This window comes from Perognathus longimembris, chromosome 1, assembly GCF_023159225.1.
Source record: "Perognathus longimembris pacificus isolate PPM17 chromosome 1, ASM2315922v1, whole genome shotgun sequence".
Taxonomy (NCBI): Eukaryota; Metazoa; Chordata; class Mammalia; order Rodentia; family Heteromyidae; genus Perognathus; species Perognathus longimembris.
Window position 1 is genome coordinate 57,273,980 of NC_063161.1, and position 22,684 is coordinate 57,296,663.

Genomic DNA, 22,684 nt, shown 5'->3' on the forward strand with positions numbered 1-22,684 from the left:
CCCAAATTTTGTTATCTTACTTTGAATGTCATTTAGAAACAAAAACACTAACAAACAGGAGATGGGAACAGCTGAGGAAGAGGAGCACTAGATAGTTATTCTGAATAAAATATAACATATGCACTTCTGAAATACAGTACCCTTGGTGGAATTAACATATACACGGGCATGCAAAAAAAAAAAAATCAGGTAAAACAGGCTCAGATTGGGGATTGGGTACCAGTGGGAGAGAAAGAGTGCTAACAAAGAGGGTAAATGAAGATGAATATGATCCAGGTAGCTTAATTACATCTGTGAAAATGAAATCTGTTCCAATTGTTTTAAGGATTGGGGAGAAAGATTAAGGGAGTAGGGCTGATCTGGATACACTCTATGCATGTGTGGAAATATCACAATGAAACTGCCTTTGTACAACTGTGTGCTAATTAAAAAACAAACATCAAATCTACACTTTTAGGCACAGGTGATATTTTAACAATAGAAAGAAAGTCAATACTCTTATAAAGAAATTCAGGGCAGGTGCAAGTGACTTAAACCTGTTATCCTAACTACTTAAGAGGCTGAGATCAGAAGACTGCAACAAGACCAGCCAGAAAATTTCTAGAAGACTTTACCTCCAAGTAATAATCAAGTGGTAGTGTGTCAGCAGTAAGCAAGCATGCCTACTAAGATTGTGAGATACTGAGTTCAAACTCTGTAACTGGAAAGGAAGGAAGGGAAGAAGACAGGAAGGAATTTATAGTCAGCATCGTGTACATGCCTAAATCCCAGTACTTGAGAAACTAAGGCAGGAGGAATACAAATTCAAAGCCAGCTTAGGCCACACAAAACCTTGTTTTGTTTTTTTTGGCCAGTTCTGGGGCTTGGACTCAGGGCCTGAGCACTGTCCCTGGCTTCTTTTTGCTCAAGGCTAGCACTCTGCCACTTGAGCCACAGCACCACTTCTGGCCATTTTCTATATATGTGGTGCTTCATGTATACGAGGCAAGCACTCTTGCCACTAGGCCATATCCCCAGCCCCACACAAAACCTTATCTCAAGCAATAAACAAAACACCTTCATGCTACAGAGAACAGTTTTTAAAGGAATGTTTATTTAAAAAGAAACTTTCATCTTGTGATTTTACTGTTGAATATAATGTATATCAATTGTAAAAACTCTTACACTGAGCTTAAAAAATATATTCAAACTAAAAATCTTTCCATGTTTTGGTTTAATTGTGAGCATGGATCTTGCTATATGGCCCAGGCTGGCTTCAAGTCCTCCTGAGCCTCTCCTCTAGAGCTCAGGGATGTTTCTGTAGGTTTTGAGTACCTTAAAATTAAGTTTTAAATGGATACAGTTTCATTCGTAACAGAAAATCACTACAAAGAAAGAAAAACTCATGTATTTTGTCTAGACACTTCTACTACTACTAGTTACTATTAGTACTGCTGCTGCTGCTTTTAAAGACAGGGTCTATGTTTTGAAGGCTGGCTGAATGCAGCCCAAGTCCAGCAAACTTTTAATGCTAGGTTTTCATGTATGTGCCACTATGTCAGACAAGGTACAGCAATTTTTGGTATATTGTTTGATCATACACGTTGGCCCTCAGTAACTGCAGGTTTAACAATTGTGGAGTCAACCAACCAGGAGTAGAAAATATTTAGGAAAAAACCCAACTATTTCTGTACTAAGTATTTACAGACTTCTCATTATTCCTTATGCAACATACTATCAATACTGTATTATATAAAAGTTATCTGCTGATTTAAAAAAAAAACAACAACATAGAAAATCAGGGCCTGGAGGTTCATGCTTGCAATCCAGGCTATTTGGGAGGTAGAGATCAGAGGACTACAGTTGAAGGCCGGCCTAAGCAAAAAGTTACGGAGATTTTATCTCATCTCAAAGAATAAGCTGGGTGTGTTCATGTATGTCTATAATCTCAGCCACACAGGACAAAGACAAGAAGACCACAGGCTAAGGCCAAACTAGAGAAGCATGAGATGCTACCTGAGAAACATAATTAAGCAAAAAGGGTTGGTAGCATGGCTTAAATGGTAGAGTACTTGCCTAGCAAGCATTTAGTCCTAAGTGGAAATCCCAGTTTAAACGGGTGGGAGAGATGGAAAGATACTTGAATAAATTCTCTGTTACTTTACAGAAGAGAATTGACCAGCTAAAGATTTTGATGTCCAACTTATGGGGGGAAAGGGGGAGGGGGGAGGGGGAATGAGAGAGGAGGTAACAAACAATACAAGAAATGTATCCAATGCCTAACGTATGAAACTGTAACCTCTCTGTACATCAGTTTGACAATAAAAATTTTAAAAACAGATTTTGATGTCCACAGGAGGTTCTGGAACCAATCCATCATACATATCTAGGAACAACTATATTCTCATTCTTCCTCTCAGTTGCTCAAGCAACTTCTGTGTCCCACCCTAACTCCTAACTCCAGACAGACACTTTTTCCCCCTGAACCATTTAAAATTAAAGTGGTTCTTGATTTCCATGACCTTGACATTTTAAAGAGTATATCGTAGCAGTTTTATAGACTGCTTGGTTTGTATTTATCAGTGTTTCTTCATAAATAATTAGATAAAGCATTATGATGGGGTTAGAGGCAAGGCTTAGTTGAAAGAGCACTGAGCACTAGGAAATGAAAGTGTCTGGTACCAAGTCTGAGTCCTAGTCTCAGACAAAAAAAAAAAAAAAAAAAGTAAAGATAATGCAAGAATGTCACAGGTGTGACCTGGCATCCTGGTATTTACTCTAGGAAGCATCTGCTACATTGTAAGTTCTGTCACTTTGTTACAATGGAGACTTTAATGTGCCATAAGGTTACCCTTTTCCTTTAAAAAGTAATATACAGAAAAGGCTTAAAGTAATATAAGCACCTTAATCCTTGACAAACTTCCAGTTACTAGTTTTGATGATTCTTGACTAATGTGGTTATTACTTCTATATGAACTAGGTAGTATTCTTTTGTAAATGACTTCTGTTCTTTTCTATCATTCATTTACTTGTAACCAAACATTCAAATCCTTCTTTTATATAACTATTATATTCCTATAATTACCAAGTCTAATGCTCAAAATGTGTCCCAGATTCAACCAAGTGTGAACTCTTTCACTTGGACTTGTATATGCTTGATGTGACTCTATCATTTTTTTTGAGCACTCTGTTCCTTACTTATGAATCAATTAATTGGTCTAATTAGTTGATTCCTCTATTTTCCTTACTCTAGCCTAGAACCAATCCTTTCTCTAAGAATCATTGTTTATTTTTAATAAGAAATAGTCTTTTAGAAACTTCTGCCTGGACATAAAGTATGCTCATTACTGAAAGGATAATATTGCCTTGTAGGCCCTTTCACTATCCGTAAGGCATAGTGGCTCAAGCCTGTAATCCTGGCAATTTGGGAGGAAAATACTGAAGGGGTCACAATTTAAGGCTAATGCTGACCCAAAAAAAGTTTACAATACTCCCTTCTCAACCAATGTCTGGGAGCTGTGGCATATATGCAAGTAAAAATGTTCCGTCATGTAGACATAAAGGAAGACCTTTTTTCAAAAATGTAAAAAGAGACTGGCTAAATGGCTCAAGTCAGAGAGCACCTGTCTAGCAAGTACAAGACCCTGAGTTCAAATTTCTGTATTGCACCCCACCAAAAAAGATATACAAACACATACACGTATAACGTGTATAAACTATATCCAATGTCAATGCCAAGTCCACATCAGTTTCCCTTTTTTCATACTTAAAACCCTGTTCTCCAATAATGACAAATTCAGTACATGAATTTGGAATAAAATTTTTGCTCAATCTTACAATAAACAAACTCAGAATTCAACACTTTTTACAATTATTTTTGTTGTCAGACCAATGGGCATATTATTTGAAATACAAGTTTCTGTTTTCATTCCATGTTAGGTTCATTCTTCCACAATCTTGATCTTGACTTTCAAATTTGCCATTATTTATTTTATTAACTGTGAATCTATTTTCAGTATCAAAACCAAATTTGCCAGCTCTGCTAACACAATGATTACTGGTAATTTATATGATTTGTTCTGTTTCATTTTTGTCAGCCATGGGCCTAGGCACTGTCTGAGCTTTTTCACTCAAGCCTAGTGCTCTACCATTGAGCCACAGCACCACTTCCAGTTTTCTGGGGGTTACCTGGAGATTAAGAGTTTCATGGATTTTCTTGCCCTAGCTGGCTTCAAACCACAATCCTCATATCTCAGCCTCCTGAAAGGCATGAGCCACTGGCACCCAGCTTGTTTTTCATCTTTTTTTGGTATTCAGTAATGCCTATATTTCTGTTGCTTACCTTTGTACTTCTACATTTGCAATCTCTCAATCTCATTTTATTATTTTGTTACTTGTCAAGTTGCTTATCATTATAAAGTTTACATGATATCTTCTAACTCTCAACTACTGTTTTCACAACAATAATTAAGCCCATTCTTCTTTACCTCTTCCTTTATAACTTTATTATTTCTACTTTGAAAAACATGTGTGATATCCATATGGCATTTTTGCAAATTTTCAAGAAAAACTAATGGTCAGGATGGAAGTACACTAAGTTTCAATGAAAATTCTGCATAATTGTCAGATAAAATTTCAAAACAAAGGCTCATGATTTACTATGTGTACACCATGATAAGTCTGTTTCTTTCCATTCCTGTATTGTTCTTCCACTATAAAAAACAAGTACCAAATAAACTGAATATAGAAACCGACCTTTGACTCAATATATGAAAATTGATTTAATTAAAACTGATCTCTTAGAGTATGAATAAATAATTTGCAGGAATGAGGAATTATTACAATGTATGAGATGAAGAATTTTTGGTGTTATCTCCACATATGGGAGGAGTATTTTATATAGATACACAGTCAAAAATGAGAACTTCATTATTCCTTTGTTAATCCTAGTACATAAGCATCCTTCTTAGGGAACTCCTTAAAGTGATGGTCAGTAGAACCTAGACTCACTAAAGTATCAGTAATGAAAAAAATTTACTCCCCACTTCCAGTCAGCTTTAACGTATGGCTCAGTTTTATCCAAACAGATTCTTTTGCCTCAAATTTGGAACTTTTAGGAAATAACCAACAGATTATACAAAGCAGGGATAGTAGAAGTTGACAGACCAATTCCTGGTGTCTGGATTTCCTGTGAATTTCTAATTAATTCAAATTAGCCAATTTAGCCAGGATTGATTTGTTATTTGCAAGTAATCACACTCACCAATCATTTCACTCCTAGAAGTCTATATTGCATGTTGACAATGAGAAAAGCATGTGTAATACAAAGTATTTTTATAACAAAAGACTAGAAAACACTGTATGTTCAAGCAACAGAAAGCTACTCTTTTAGAATCTTATATTGAATTACTATATAGTTGTTAAAACAAAAATAGTTAAGAGTCAGTCTGTACCCCCACCACTGAGAAGGTAAAGTCTGGAGAATTGGGAGTTCCAAGGAAACTTGGGGTACACAGGAAAATCCTGTCTAAAACAAACAAACCAAGTAGGTTTTAATATACCAACATGCAACTTTTAAAAGGTATAGAATATGCCTGTGGGATACTGCTACACAATAAAGACGAAAACAGATGTATGATTGCATGTGAACAAAACATTTATGGATGAGATAAATTACAATAGTGCTCATCTTTATAATGGCTACTTTCTCATTTTTATGCTATTGATTTTTTTCTTTCTAAGAAATATGCCTAGTTACTTTCCGATAAAGAGTTTGCTAAAAACTAAGCTGGGTGTGGTGGCATAGGCTTGTAATGGCTGAGGATGGATGTTCACAAGTTTGAAGCTAGCCTGGGGTACACAGTTTGAATCCAGCTGGAAACACATACCAAGAGCCTGTCTCAAAAACAAACAAACAAAATCCATTTTAGCTTGGGAAGTGTAGCTCAAATGACAAAACACCAACTGTGTAAGGGAAAGTGGTCTTGAGTTAAAACTCTAGAACCACAAAGAGAGAAAGAAAAGAAGAGAAAGGAGAAAGAAAGAAAAAGAGAGAGGAAAAGGGAAAGGAAAGAAGTCAATTTTAAAGGTATAGTACTTAAAAAATGATTTGAGTCAACAGAATAGACATGTTAATTAATATAAAAAAGCTTTTCAAATCTGTGTTGGTAATAACACATTCAATCATTCACATTATGCTGACCAAAGTAAATAATAAAACAAAAAATAATTATTCATAACATTAAGTTACATACTTAAATATACAAATGTTAACATTTATAATATTAAAGAGTACAGGAAGGTCCTACAAGACATGGAGGGTCACTCACAGAAAAAGATTAGTAGAGAAAATGTTTAAATCTCCTTAGGCAAAGGAAAGAAAATGCTAACTGGACAAACTAAACCCCAGAAAAAACATATGTAGAATACAAAGTTTTCAAAGACTTATCAAAAAAACAAAAGCTGTCCATCACCATTTTTATTAAATATGAAAACCAACAACCTATTCAATAGGAATCTAGTGTCCTAAGTTTTACACAAGGCAAGTTCAGGAAGCCTATAAAAATGGTGAAAAAGAAAACTTGGTTTTGTGTAGAAGTGCTTTTAAATATTAGAATTAAAAGCAGAAATACAATGCAGCAATTCTATTTGTTTTTTAAAAAATCTTGAGATAAATGCAAAGAAATATTCTTAATGCATGTATACACTTAAGAGTTATGTCATATAGACTTTTATAGATTTTTTTGGGAGGGGCTACCTTTAATAGCAATTCTCTCTGTCTCCAATGTAGCTGAGATTACAAGCACATTTTCTTCAGATGGTATCTAAGTAGTAGAAGAGTTATCTAGAGACAGACTTTAACATGGAACAGACTGAAGGCATAGGAAGACTGAGAAAACAGGAATATAAAGGAAAGATGACAAAATGGTAAAGAAAATAAGAAGGAAATTAATTGGAGAAGGGGCTAAATTAAGAAGGGCTAAAAAATAGAAAGGAAAAAAAAGGTAGACTGAGTAGAAAGAAAGCAGAGACTGAGATGATGCAAGAGGATTTACTATAAATGCAGTATTTGACACTAGCATGTGGAGCGTGCATAAGAGTGCATGAGAGAGTGCATAAGCTGTAATATGACTATAAATTAAATGAACACTACATAATTCATTTTATTGAATTATAATAAAAGGTAATATTTTTACTTCTTAACACCTAAAAACTACTCTAGGCTTCAAAATTAAATGGTATTTCAAAAATCCAAGAGAGGAAAAAAAGATAGGAGGTTCTAGGAACCAATGTCTCATTCTGAAATCCTAGCTACCCTGAGATTCAGGAATTCAAAGTTTGAAGCCATCCTGTACAGAAATCTGTGAGAGTCTGAATCCAAATAAGTGGGGGTTCAAGTTGTAGAGCGCCATCTGTGAGCAAGACAGCTGGGTGAGCTCAAGACGAGTTCAGGCCCAGCTAGTAGGGCGGGGAAAAAGACAGATGTAAAAGGATTTAAAAAAAGTTTTCTTCTTCTGAAGTAGAAGAATGACACTTGTGGTAAATAACTTAAAGCTGAAAAAAGAGAAAATAAATATTATGCTAAATTATTCAAATAATAACAGCTAAGTAGGAAGTAGGCAGATTATACAATTTTTTCAAAGTCAGTTCTATAATATGTCAATACATTCATTTTATTACTTCTTAATCTATTTTTCTGATCTAAGACAGTGAAATTAAAGGCTCTATACATGAGTAGGAAAAATCCCTTACCTTCAGGGGAACTGGGCTTATTTAAAAAAAGTACTCAGAACAAATGCTCTCTGTTGGGGCTGGGAATATGGCCTAGTGGTAAAGTGCTCGCCTTGTATACATGAAGCCCTGGGTTTGATTCCTCAGCACCACATATACAGAAAAAAACCAGAAGTGGAGATGTGGCTCAAGAGGTAGAGTACTAACTAGCCTTGAACAAAAAGAAGCCAGGGACAGTGCTCAGGCTCTGAGTCTACATCCCAGGCCTGGAAACAAAAACAAAACAAATAAAAAATAATAATAAAAAACAAATGCTCTCTGTTGGTAGGTACCACAGTCAGAATAAAAGAGCACACGGGGGTGCTTTCCCTGGTGCTGCAATTAGCTCTGGCTACTTAAGAAGTGACCTAAAGACAAGTTTTTCTAATATAGAATCCAGATATACTACTATATACTGATTGTCTTAATTCTTGGTCAAATAGGCTGATAATTTGCCTTTACAAATTTCTACCTGCATAATACAGAGGTAGAACAAAATGTTCTACTCTAACACAATTATAAAAAGTATTTGTGGTTTTCCAACTCATCTTTAACAAATAATAACTAAAATATTATAGATGACAGTACAAATGAATACAAATTATCTTCCTATGAATACAAGAAGCAACAGATTGACCAGGTGTGATGGCATGTACACGGACCTGTAATTCCAGCTACGCAGGAAGTGACGAGCAGATTCTTTTCTTGCCTGAAAATGCAGTTTGTGGAAGGAACAGGAACACTTCACATACTTCCAGACACTATTCCTCCCATCTCACTACGGCTCTTTTTAAGCCTGTGGCACTTTGAAAAACAATCATTTGCTTCTCTGTGGAGCAGTCAGAAATCTTACTGCCTAAAAATGATATTTCAACTACTGATACAACTTACATTATTAGATAATGAATTAGAATTGAAGGTGGTAGGCATGAAGAACTGAAAATCAATAAAGGTATAGTCACACCCTTTTAAAGTTTAAGAACTGAACTCTGTTAATGTGGAAGAGATACAGATTGCTGATGTAACTTGGTGTGACCATTCCATGAATAATATGGAAAGTGTTAGGATCACTTTTGCTTTTCACAATGACTTAAGGAAGCTCCACTGATGATTACTAGGCAAGGATACTAAACAAAACAAAGAATTGCAGTGCTGCAAATGCCCAAAGTCCATAAGCCCTGAAAGTACAGGCAAGAGTAATTCAAGATTCTGGGGAGGCAATTTGAGATCAACCAGGATAAAAGTTATTGAGAGCTTATTCTAAATACTCAATACAAACAAAAGGGGAGTGGCTCAAATGATACAGCCCTTCTAGCAGATTGGGACCCTGTATTCAATCCCTAGTATTGAAAAGAAAAAAAGAAAACAAAAACCTCACAAGACTAGGGACCCTGCCTCTGACCAAAAGGTCCTAACATAACCAAATCATAAAATCATAGAACTGAGAATCTAGAAGATCTATTCCTTTATGTAATTTAACAAGATGCTGCTACCTGAAAATCTCTTGCACAATTCATCTCAAAAAAACAAAACAAACAAAGCAAAAGCAAAGAAAATAAACAAAGACTTCAAAAAGGAAGATGCACATGCTAGCTAGTAAGTTTAAATACTTGTACACCCAGGGGGAATATTCTTGTGAAGCCAACCATTAAATATGTAGTAAAAGCCAACATAGAAATGGTTTATTATGACATTTCTATCAGAAACTTCACGTTTATTTCCAGACGAGTTAAAAGCGAACTTATCAAAACTCATAAATTGCCTACTATCAACAATGGCCAAGTTTAATAAGTTTGATTTCACAGGGATAAATTAGATTTTATATGTGAAATTCTTGAGTGGGAAGGACAAACATTACATGTGCTATTCTAAAAACTGGTTATCGTATTCAAATGAATATATAGTTTTTAATAGACTACATTTTGAATATATTCAAAAAGAGCATTCACTACTGATTACTCTGCTATAAATAGTAAAATATTAAATCCAAATGTTTTCTTAGTAAGTTATGAATTATGAAAAGAATTTTATTGAATAACTATTAAATTATTAGAAAAGGCTGTACTTTGCTTGAAAAGTGAGCACACATGGCTATACCATCGTAATTAACCATTATACAATTTATCAAAAGTAGAGCAGTCTGACAAAAGAAATCACTAAAATACAAATTTGCAACTTTTCACTATGATTGCTTTACATATTAGACTTTTTAAAAGAAGATAATGAAGTATTAAATTTGAACTCATCTAGTAAGAGAATTTGTGGTTTAAAAGAACTATTCATGAAGAAACTTAAGAACTTTTTTTATAAAGACCTAAGTCCTGAAATAGTTTTTTCCCCCCAGAAAGGTCACTAAGGCCCATCTTCTGAGTAGAGCTGAAAGTATTTTACTGCACTTTCACTGAAATTGTTAAAAGGCCAAACAGTAAAGATTAGACTAAGATATGAGAAAACAGAAAGTCCAGAATGGGCTACTTTTAACAAACACCTTTGTGGAAAAGACAGTTAACATGAGCAATATGTTTGATAGGTTAGAGAATAAAACAAAAATATGAACCTGAAAATTTTCACTCCAGTAGGGGTATGTAAAGAGCCTTGTAAACACTGCAGATTAACTTTGACTCATCTAGAGAACTCAGAAAATTTTAATCCTTAAAACTAAATTAAGATGATCCTAGGTTATATGCCTCCAGATCCCTGTTATGAACAAACTATCCAAAACAAACCTTGGAGACAGACAATATAATTTTGGTGCTTAGATTACATCTATGAACACTCTTCAAGTACAATATATAAACAGAGACAAGTAAAACCAGAATATAGCAGGCACAAAAAGCCAACAAAAACTGAAACTAAATTTTAACAGAGAATGTCTTTTAAAAATCAAAGAAATTCCTAACAAAACATTTTTTTTTCATTCAGTACAGTGGTACATTCCTCTAATTCCGGCATTTAAGAGGCAAGAGAAGAGGGGTTGCAAATTCAAGGCCAGCATAAACTCAATAACAAGTTGAAGGCCAACCTGAGCCACCTAGCCAGAGTCTAACTCAAACCACACACACATACAAAATAACCTTTTTGCCAGAAGACCTACACAGAAAACAGTATAGAAAAGTTTGGAGGGAGGAGTTGGCAGAAAGATAATGTTCCCAAATGGAGGTGAGAAGTCGCTGAAAGTAATTAAGAGCAGGAAAGTGGATACCTGCGTAGTTCATTTCTTGATAGCTACAAAGGATTGGTTTTAGGTTCCTGTAGATTGCAAAATCTGGGAATGGTCAAGTCTTTATATAGTGTAATCTTTGCTTAAGCTTATGTACATCCTCTTATATACTTCAAATAACTTCCAGATGACCTGTTGTATTGTGTAGGAAATGGTAGGAGAAAATATGACTGTTTACATGTAGTGTTAATGCCATCTTCCCAAAGTATTTTCACCCTGTGGTTGGTTAAATCAACAAACAACAACACCATAGATATGGGGAACTGACTCTGTGTGAGTTAATGTTGTAAGTCTGTGTTTAAAAACAAAAATCTTGGGCTGGGAATATGGCCTGGTGGTAAGAGTGCTTGACTTGTATACATGAAGCCTTGGGTTCGATTCCTCAGCACCACATATAGAGAAAATGGCCAGAAGTGGTGCTGTGGCTCAAGTGGCAGAGTGCTAGCCTTGAGCAAAAAGAAGCCAGGGACAGTGCTCAGGCCCTGAGTCCAAGGCCAGGACTGGCAAAAAAAAAAAAAACTAAATAAAAAACAAAAAAAAATCTTGTTCAAGTTATGTATAGACAATAAATTAAACAAATTCGAAATAATGGGCATGCTACAAAAATTGAATCCTATGTCACAATACCATATATATTTAAGTATCTATACAACATATTAAATTTTATGAGATTCAAACATTTGCAATTATAATTTGTTCTCTAGCCAAAATACAAATACATTACATACAATAATAGTAATACTAAAGACCAGGAAATCCTTAAATGCTTGGAATTTAAGGAATCTACAATTACATAGCCCAAAAGACAAAAAAATTAAAATTAAAAAAGAAAAATATTTCAACATCGGTATAATTGGCAAGAGCATACAAAATTTGTGGCAACTACCTAAAAATAGTCTTTTAAGAGAGAAATGTGTAGCCTCAGACATACATATATTTAAAAAACTGATAAACTCTTTTAAGCTTAAAATATACTAAAATAACAAAAAGAAAGTAATAAAACAGTACAAATAGAGAAATAAAAACTGTTGCCAAGCCCCAGTAGTGGCTCTTGTCTATAATCCAAACTACTTAGAAGGATGCTTCAGAGCCAACCCAGACAGATAAGACGCTTACCTCCTAGGAGGCAGCAAAATAAGTCAGCACCAGACGCATGGCTCAACTAGTACATACAGTGCCAGCTATGAGCAAGAAGACAAGCAAGAATGCAAGGCCCTTAGTTCAAGGCCAGACACCATCTCTCACACACACACACACACACACACACTCACACTCACACACACACACAATGAAAAAGAGAACATCAATTCTACAAGATACAGCCATTATAAAATCTGACTAGTCTTATTATTAAGGAAATCATCCATAATCACAAGCCTTCCCATAAACAAGATTCTGGATAGCATGTGACTTCTTGGCTGGTGAGAATTCTATCAACTACTTGAGAAATAAATTAACAACCCTACATATTCTTCTCCAAAGAAAAGATAAAAAGCTCACCATATTCCTAAGATGAAAACCAAAGAAACACATTTAGGAAAACAAAGCGAAAGGCCAAATCACCCATAAATGTACAAGGAATCTGCAAACAAAATATAGGTCAGTTTTTGCAAGCTTGCTAGATACAATGTTATATTTTTTATTCAAACATAAAAGCAACATAAAACTATATATCTAAACTTAATCTAAATGAACTTGTATGTGAAAACAATATAAAATATCATTAAATAGTACTGAGAGATCTAAATAAATTAATATTTTAAATTTTCACAAGTTAGACAACTTAGTTTTTAAAGGTATCAGTTTTTCCTAAACTTAGTTGAAATTTCAACTCCAATTTTGTTTAAATTTAGCAGAACAGGAAAAATTGAATTAATATAAAATATGTAACAGTGAGCATACATTTATAGAATAAGTCATGATAGATTCAAAAGCAATTACTTGAATCCATTCATTTTGTAATATCTGAGGTATTACAAAATATCTGAGATATTGTTGACATAATTAAATTGACAGTTTTTCCAGTCAGTAATTACATCCGCCTGTATTATTTCCTCCAAAGTTTGTGTCCTATTGATATTCTGCAATGACAGTGAAAGAAAAGTAATAGCCTGAAAATTATTGAGTAGACAGCTCAATAAACGTTTGCTGAGTACACAAATCAAGTGATACACAGGTTTTAATTCTATTTTCTAGACTTAAAATTTTCCAGGTGTCTAGTTTTCCTCATAAGCTGTATTGTCCCAACTACAGTTTCCTCAAATTAGACAATGCATCAATCCCAAATGTAATTTCAACTTATCCATGAACAATAGATAAATGTGAGAAACACTGATATTTTTATTCTTCTTGAACAATAAATCTGTAGACTGAAGTTTTCAAATAGAAAATCCAGTTCCTAAAGAAAAAATATATAATTAGAAGCAAAGTAGTAAATTTCTTTCCTTTTGTTCTTTTGTGAGGGAGGGAGAGTTGTGGGGCTTGAACTCAGGACCTGGGCACGGTCCCTGAGCCTCTTTGTGTTCAAGGCTAGTTCTACCACTTGAGCCACAGTGCCACTTTCCGGTTTTGAGTGATTTAACTGGAGATAACAGACTCACAGAGAGTTTTCGGCCTTTCTGGCCCCAAGTGGCTTCAATCCCAGATCCTCAGATTTCAGCCTCCAGAGTAGCTAGGATTACAGGCGTGAGTCATGAGCCACTGGGCTCCTTTTGTTCTTTCTTTAAGGATCATCAGGTAGTACATATTCCAGTTCTAATTTAATGTAACAATGACTTAAAAAATTATGAGTTAACATTTTGAGCTTTGATTGTCTGACAGTATATTAATACATTCCTATTATTCTCTTAAAATACACAAAAAGATAAAGTTACTGACTATTATAGAGGCACAATGGCAATGTTTTATATATATATATGGTTATATATATATGGTTATATATATATATGGCTATATATATATATGGTTATAGACATAATTATTTTGTTCCTTAAAAAACACCTAGTAAGCCAGGTGCCAGTGGCTCATACCTATAATCCTAGCTACTCAGGGGGTTGAGATCTGAGGAGCATGGTTCAAAGACAGTCCAGGCAGAAAAGTCTTATCTCCAACAAACTACTCAGAAAAAGCTAGAAGTGGCACTGTGGCTCAAGTGGTAGAGTGCTAGCCTTGAGCACAAAGAAGCTCAAGGACAGTGGCCAGGTCCTGACTTCAAGCCCCACAACTGTCAACAAACAAACAAAAAAATGTCTAACAGTATTTGTTTAAATATGGGGGTGGGGATTATCAATAAAATAAAATGCACAAACACACTATGCATATTTTTTGTTTTTCAAGGGAAAAGCTTACAAAGATTGTTTAGAAAATTGAATTATAGCAAATGGAAACTATCAATATTAAGTCGAAATAACTTGTTCATAAACTTTGGATTGTTAATCTCCAAAATAACCATCAGTATACTTAAATTGCTTCAAATTAAGTAGTACAACTGTGTATATGTACCCATATTCACCTATCAGTGACAACAGAGGCTAGCACTCCTCCACTTGAGTTGAGGAGTCGAACTCATAGCTTCATGCATGCTAGGCAAGCACTTTACCACTAAGCCACATTCCCAGCCCTCTATGGTGGATTCGTAAGGCATGATTTCCACATGCATGGTTTCTTAACTCATATACAAGGTTTCCACCTGCAAGTCTGCAACTGGCGGAACTGTGATCAGAGCACAAGCCTGCTAGTCTTATTATCACCATGTTAGTAATATGTTGCTCAGTCTTGCCCTATGGCTTGGAGGCTGCCCTACGGCTTGGAGGCTTCAGTGTCCTTCCCACCACCTGGTATTGCAACATTAGGTCCAATAAAGAAATCTCTAAAATGGTCTGTTATTGCTTACATGTAGCAACCCTAAAAGCAGATGAAAATCCAACTTTCTTCCCTCAAGCAGCAACAACTTCAGCTAGAGGTCATAGGAGAATGACTTAACAAAAGCTGTATTAGCCCCAATACATAAATTCTCAGTTCATACAGCAACTAAGAAGTGAGTATACAGATTCCAAAGTGGACAGGAGTAGACCCATTGGATGTACTAAGAAGGCAATAGGTATCAGGAGACCTATACAGAGGCAAGTTATAAAATGCCACAAAAACAAGCCCTAGTCAGTCACTAGCAGCATTCCAGAGAGCTATCAAAGGGTAAGTGCTGAGGGACTTGATATTGAAGCTTAGGGCTACACCGCTAGCTGCTAGGTGCAGAGCCACTTATTTAGAAGGCCCAGCGCTTACTCTGGGCCTTGAACACCTACAGTTGCAAAGTTTATATTGTTTAAAGCTTAAAGCCATAAGACTCTACTTCTCGGGGTCCAGAGCTATAAAACTCTTGTCTTTGTAAGCCAAGCTTATTAACCTGTGGCAGAAGAACACAGGGCTACTAACAATAAACTGATTCCTGCCTATTTATAAGTTCTATGCCAACAGAGCAAAGAATCCTTAACCATTTGTGATATCTACATAGAGGCACACATTTACATATATGCACAAACACACATATTAGAGCAGCATTTACTATGTGAAGAGTAAGACTTAGAGGTAAAGACCAAGCTAAAAATTAACAGTGGTTCATTTTAACTATTCTACTTTCAACTTTGTTAAAAGAAAAATCCACTTTATGCATATTTCTGTAGTACTTCCATAGTAACTCTATGCACATCCTGCTGCCAGTAACGTGGTGTAAACTTAGGGTCTTGCACTCTCACTAGGCTTGCTTGTTCATAGCTGGTGCTCTACCACTTAAGCTAACGCTCCAGTCCAATGTTTTGCTGGTTAACTGGGAAATAGACTCACATTTTTTTTCTAAGACTGGCTTCAAATCATGTTCCTCAGATGTCAGCATCCTGAGTAGCAGGATTACAAACATACACCAGAGGTACCAAGCTCTATGAACCCTTTTTTTGTGTGCCAGTCCTAGGGACTGAACTCAGGGACTGGGTGCTGTTCCTGAGCATTTTTGCTAAAGGCTAGAGCTCTCGATCACTGAGCCACAGCTCCACTTCTGGCTTTTTGCTGGTTAACTAGAGGGAAGAGTCTCACAGACTTGCCTGCCTGGGCTGGCTTTGAACCAAGATCACCAGATCTCACTCAGCTTCCTGAGTAACTAGGACTGTAAGTGTAAGCCACTGGCACTTGGCCCAGTTAAACTTTTTTAAAGTAGGTTTTAAACTAGTACAGCTACTTTGGACAGCAGTCTGGAGGTTCCTCAAAAAACTATACATGGATTTTTCCTATGACCCAGCCAATCCACTCCTGGGCATCTACCCTGAACATCATGAGCAAGGATATGATAAAGACACCTGCACATCAGGCTGGGAATATGGCCTTCGTGGTAGAGTCCTGGCCTTGTATACATGAAGCCCTGGGTTCGATTCCTCAGCACCACATATATAGAAAAAAGCCAGAAGTGGCACTGTGGCTCAAGTGGTAGAGCGCTAGCCTTGAGCAAAAAGAAGCCAGGGATAGTGCTCAGGCCCTGAGTTCAAGCCCCAGGACTGGCAAAAAACAACCAAAAAAGACATCTGCACATCCATGAACACTGCCGCACTATTCACAATAGCCAAGACACAAAAACAACCCGGATGCCCCACAATACATGAGTGGATCCAAAAAATGTGGTATCTATACATAGCCATTAGAAAGGATAAAATAATCATTTGAAGGGAAATGGATGGAACTAGGACAAATCATGATAAGTGAGGTAAGCCAAGTTCAGAGAGAGAGATGATGCATGTTCTCTCTGATATGCAGAAATTAAATCTAAAAGATACTAGGACACAATAAATTATACAGGATTCTAGATAGTCACACACAGTGACCCCCAAGAGGATATGTTTAGGAAACAAAAAGGCATAATGTCTATGTGCCTCTTCATTCATATACAGGATTCTAGATAGTCATACACACAGTGACCCCCAGATGATATGCTTAGGAAACAAAAAGGCCGAGCGTCCATGTGCCTCTTCACTCATATTCATACACACACACACACACACACACACACACACACACACACACACAACTTGAAATGAACTTCAAGATATGGAAACAGGAGATCTCTGTTTTTAACTTTTATTTTTTGATGATTCTGTCTTCTTTTATTTACGGTGTATTCAAATGCCTATCTCTGGGGAGGGGAAGGAGGAAGGTACACAACTCAAGGGAAAAGGGGTGAAAAAGCAGCAGTGGAGCTCACTGGACACTGATGAAAATGAACTATATAATTTGTCGGTGGGAGGGACTAGGAGAGAGTAAGGGAACAGAAGATACTGTATGAAGGAAATGTACTCATTATCTGACTCATGTAATTGTAATCTCTCTGTATATCACCTTTATAATTACAATAAATTAATTTTTAAAAGAATAAATAGCTGGCAAATGGGAGTGCTGTTTCCTTTTCATCTACTGATCTGTAGTTTTCTATTTCTTGTGCTGGATATTGCTATATAATGTGCTATTTTCATTTTAGACAATTATTTAAGCACTAAGGAATCTGATGAAAGGGAAAATATTTAGAAAGAGTAGAGATGATCCGTAAAGCAGTGACTAAATCCTCATAGTAATAAAATACTCAAATGGACGACCTAGGCTACCAGAATAAAAAATATATTCTCCAAACTCCTTATATCCAAGTATGGCCACGAGCCTAAATTGTGGATAATCAGATATCTAAACAAAATGGTTTGGGGCAGTTTCCAGAACCTCCTCCTGCTGTTGTTATTGTTGTTGTCCTGGTTCTGGGGCTTGAACTCAGGGGCAGTGCACTATCCCCTTTCTTACTAAAGGCTACCACTTGAGCCACAACTCTGCTTTTGGCTTTTTGGTAGTTTATTGAAAATACTTTCCTGCCCTCGTTGGCTTTGCACTATGATCCTCAGATCTCTCTTTATTTGGGGGTGGGGTGGGGGGTCAGTCCTGGGCCTTGAACTCGGGACCTGAACACCATCCCTGGCTTCTTTTTGCTCAAGGCTAGCACTCTACCACTTGAGCCACAGTGCCACTTCCGGCCTTTTTCTATATATGTGGTGCTGAGGAGTCGAACCCATGTATTCGAGGCAAGCACTCTTGCCACTAGGCCATATTCCCAGCCCGATCCTCAGATCTTAAATCTCCTAAGTAGCTGGGATTACAGGTATGAGCCACTAGCATCCAGACAGAACCTGTTCTTTTTAAGAAGGTAACAATCATATTTCTAGCTCCCATCTTCATTTCTCCCACTTCCCTAGAATACAACTGATGGCTCAAACTAAAACAGCTATCTAGATTTTAACAATAGACAGTGAAAATGAACTTAGATCCTGAGCACTTTAAGAGTGCTATTTTTCCCCTAGCTCCACACTTTCAGGTAACAATATCAACCTCTGTATTGTTCAATACACTGAGATTTGGGGTCTCTGACACTCAAATCCATTATCTACCCATAACTGAAAAATATAAAAGATGGGTGGGGTGAGAAGGAAAAAGCACAGGAATAGAGGGAAGAAAGATGAACAAATGCAGTCATTATATTCAATGCACATTACATAGAAACTAAACTATGGAAGTTGAGGGTTGGGATGGGAGGGGAAAGATGAGAGAATGAAGAAACGGGTGTCACTGGTCAAGATGCCTTGTCCTTATACCCTGACTTATGGAACTGAAATCTCCTATACAACTACTTAATAAAACTAAATATTTGTTTTGTTTTGTTTTTTTGGATAGTCCTGGGGCTTGAACTCTGGTCTTGGGCACTGTCAGGGGGCTTTTGTGCTCAAGGTTAATGTTCTACCACTTGAGTCACAGCTCTACTTCTGGCTTTTTGTGGTTAATTGGAGATAACAGACTTTCCAGTTGGCTTCAAACTATGATAGTGTGACCTCAGTTTCCTGTGTAGCTAGGATTTTACTTTTTTTAAAATTTATTTATTGTCAAGGTCGTGGGGGGGGGGATACAGTTACATACATAAGGTAGTAAAGTAAATTTCTTTTGTTTGTTTTGTTTTGCCAGTCCTGGGGTGTAGACTCAGGGCCTGAGCACTGTCCCTGGCTTCCTTTTGCTCAAGGCTAGTTAGTACTCTACCACTTGAGCCAAAGCACCACTTCTGGCTTTTTCTATATATGTGGTGCTGAGGAATCGAACTCAGGGCTTCATGTATACGAGGCAAGCACTTTACCACCAGGCCATATTCCCAGCCCAGGATTTTACTTTTAATGGGGAAAAATATCAAAATAAACTAAGCACCAGTGGCACATGTGTATAATCCCAGCTACTCAAGAGGCAAGCCTAGAGTTCAACCTCCAGTACAAGAAACATACATATAGGCATGCACACACACACACAATGCACAAATGATATGTGAATGATTAAAGTTGGAAAACAATGAACTACAGCATTTAAGTGCCAAGGATGGGTCAATGTCAGTACCTAAATTTTTCAAATTATCCATAATTATCCTTCCAAATTGACAGTATAGAATAGGAAAAGTAGTTTTGTATATATGTTATAAGTTTGAAATATGACATTCATATTTTTATACATATCTTGTATTTTATACTCTTAAGGGTTGAGGATATACTACAATGGCAGTTTATCTTGACTATATTCAGAGAGTTTAAAAATTATCATTTACTGAATTGATACTTTCACACTATTCCCAATGTTTCATCATATTCCCAAATCACAATACTAAATAGCTATCTAAAAAATTCATTGAAATATAAATATGTTGCAGCTGGGATTGTGACTTAGTTGTATAGTGCTTTCCTAGCACGCATGAAGCCCTAGGTTCCATGCCTCAGTACCACACAAATAGAAAAAGCCACAAATGGAGCTGTAGCTCAAGTGGTAGAATGCTAGCTTTGAGCAAATGAAGCTCAGGGACAGTGACCAGGCCCTGAGTTCAAGCCCCAGGAATGGCAAAATTAAAAATAATAATAATTATTATATATATATATACATGTTGATGAAAACAGAAGCAAATCCTACTACTCAGATTGAGATAATTACCGTTGATAATGAATGATTATAGTAAAAAGAGAATATAGTGTTGAGATAAAACAAATTTGAGGGCTGGGAATGTGGCTTAGTTAGCAGTAGAGTGCTTGCCTAGCATGTACAAAGCCCTGGGTTCAATTCCTTAGCACCACGTAAACAGAAAAATCAGGAAGTAGCACTTTGGCTCAAGAGGTAAAATGATAGCCTTGAGCATAAAGAAGCCAGGGACAGTGCTCAGGCTCTGAGTTCAAGCCCCACGACTGGCAAAAAAATGAGCTGGGGGTGACAGTAGCTCATACCTCTTAATATTATCTGGGAGGCTGTGAATGACAGGCTCATAGGTTTGGTCTGTCTGAGCAGAGAGGTTAACAAGAGCACTTCTTAATCCTTAGCTAGGCACAGTGGCATACCTGTCATTCCAAACTAGATGAGAGGCTGAGAAGGGGAAGGATGGTGATTCTAGGCAACCCAGGCAGAAAGTCCATGAGATTCTACCTCTAGGGAGATAAGCTGGATGCTGTAGTGTATGTCTGTCATCCCAGCAATAACTGAAAGACTAAAATAAGGTAGGATGCAGTTAAGGCACATGCCCAGATAGGAAGGGAAACTCAATCCTCAAAATAACCAGTGAAAATCAGGTCTGGAAGTATAACCTAGTAATAGAGCACCAGCTTATCCAATTACAAGAACCTGACTTCAAATCCCAATACTGCTGTAAGGGGGAAAAAAACCTGTGTGGTCATTTAATACAAACCAAAAATGAAAAGCAGGATCCTTTTAATATATTATATCATAGTAAACTATCATATGATAACTACTACTCAGTGTATGGCCAATAATAAATATCACAACTCAAATGGTGATGTAAGGCCCAGAAGACAAGTCATTTTCAAGTAAAACAGTAAATCCTTTGACAAGCCAAACAAATTTTAATATCCACCCCCACCCTTTCTAGATGGAAATTAGCTCATTTTGTCTCAAAGGGTGATGAAAAAACAAGATAAAAGATGAATGCCTTAAGTTATACTACTCACCAACAAAACAAGCACAATTTATTCAATTTTAAAAGGCTCATAAATTATGCATAAGCTTCTTAACAAATACCATTTAGAAAGAAATTACTGGTAAAAATAAAAATTTACCAAATGACATTGTATAGTGTCAAACACCTATGCTGGAAGAACAACTGTATTTAACCTTAGTGGTGAACAAAACTACCAAAGAACAAAGCATAAAGCATTTCAGTATAACTAGAAAACTATATATAAAAGAGAAATGCTTAACAATTCCAATCCTATACAATACAAAATATTCAACCTTGCAGTTAAGATTCAGTTGGTTGAGTTTAGTAAATAAAAAGTAGTTTTAGTTCAAGTAAGTACACCAAGGAAGCTACACTTGAATTCAAATCTACAATCTGCCTTTTTTCAGAGTATCAAATGGAAGCTAAGAATATGATTCTTTTCATCATGGTAAAATTCATTTAACATAAAAGGAACATTTCAGGAGCATTTAGAACATTTGCAATACTATGCACTGTCTCCACTTTTCAAATGTTTTCCTTCCCAGGAACTGAAACCTCATCTCCGTAGTGGTAACTCCAACCATTATTCTTTTTGTCTTTTTTTTTTTTTGCTCAAGGTCAGCTCTCTACCATTTAAGCCACAGAGCCATTCCAACCTTTCCCTGTTATTTTTGTTTTTGTTTTTAATGTGGTACTGAGGAATCAAACCCAGGGCTTCATGCATGCTAGGCAACCACTCTCCTACTAAGCCACATTCCTAGCCCTTTTTTTTTTTGTCTTTATAGATTTATTTCTTGTGCATATTTCATACGAAGTATTTTTTTCAGGCTTCTTTTACTTAGCATAATGTTCATTCATATGGTAGTATGTTGTGAGTACATTCCTTTTTATGACTAAATAATATTCTATTGTATGTATACACAACATTTGCTTATCTTTTCTTTAGTTGATAGAAATTAGATTGTTTCCACTTTGAGGCTATTGTTAATACAGCTGCAATAAATACAAATAGACCTTTGAGTATCTACTTTCAAATCTTTTGGGTTGGTGAGTCATATAAAAATTCTATGTTTGCTGGGAACTGGTGGCTCACACCTGTAAGCCTAGCAACTCAGGAGCAGAGTTCTGAGAATCACTGTTCCAAGCCAGCCCAGGCAGGAAAGTCTGTGAGACTCTTATCTCCAATTAAAAATCCAAAAGTAGTGCTGTGGCTCAAAGTAGTATAGCACTAACCTTGAGTGAAAAAACTCGTGGACAGTACTCAGGCCCTGAGTTCAAGCCTTACAACTGACAATGACAGTAAATAATAATAAATTTTCTATGTTTAATTTATTGAAGAACTGACAAACTTCCACAAATTCAGACAGTCACATAAGCAAATATTATTTCTACAATTAAACAAAAGTGTGCTACAAACTTTTATTGTTCAAGGAAAGATAAAGTTAGAACTTAATATTCTATTAATACAGTTCCAGGGAAGCTGCCAAAAATAAAAGAATGAGAACATGTAATTTCCAAGTCAAATAAGCATATATTAAAGCACTTTTTAAGTCATATAAGAAATGAAGAAAAAACAGAGGTAGTAAAACTAGTCCAAATACACCAGAAACTACAAATAATAAATATTAATAAATGTTAAGTATACTAATAGAGAATAGGATTGAATCTTTAAA

General features: G+C 36.1%; 1 protein-coding gene and 1 long non-coding RNA gene across 2 annotated transcripts in view; both read right to left on the reverse strand.

Annotated features, from left to right (window-relative positions):
* Arid2 (AT-rich interaction domain 2) overlaps positions 1-22,684 on the reverse strand; it is a 149,460-nt gene that overhangs the window by 75,086 nt on the left and 51,690 nt on the right. The window lies entirely within an intron of this gene.
* Positions 8-4,134, reverse strand: LOC125365714. The gene is made up of 3 exons (XR_007213738.1): positions 2,334-4,134; positions 2,120-2,181; positions 8-814 (listed from the first exon to the last, which is right to left on the reverse strand). It is a non-coding gene; the product is annotated as an uncharacterized LOC125365714 (long non-coding RNA).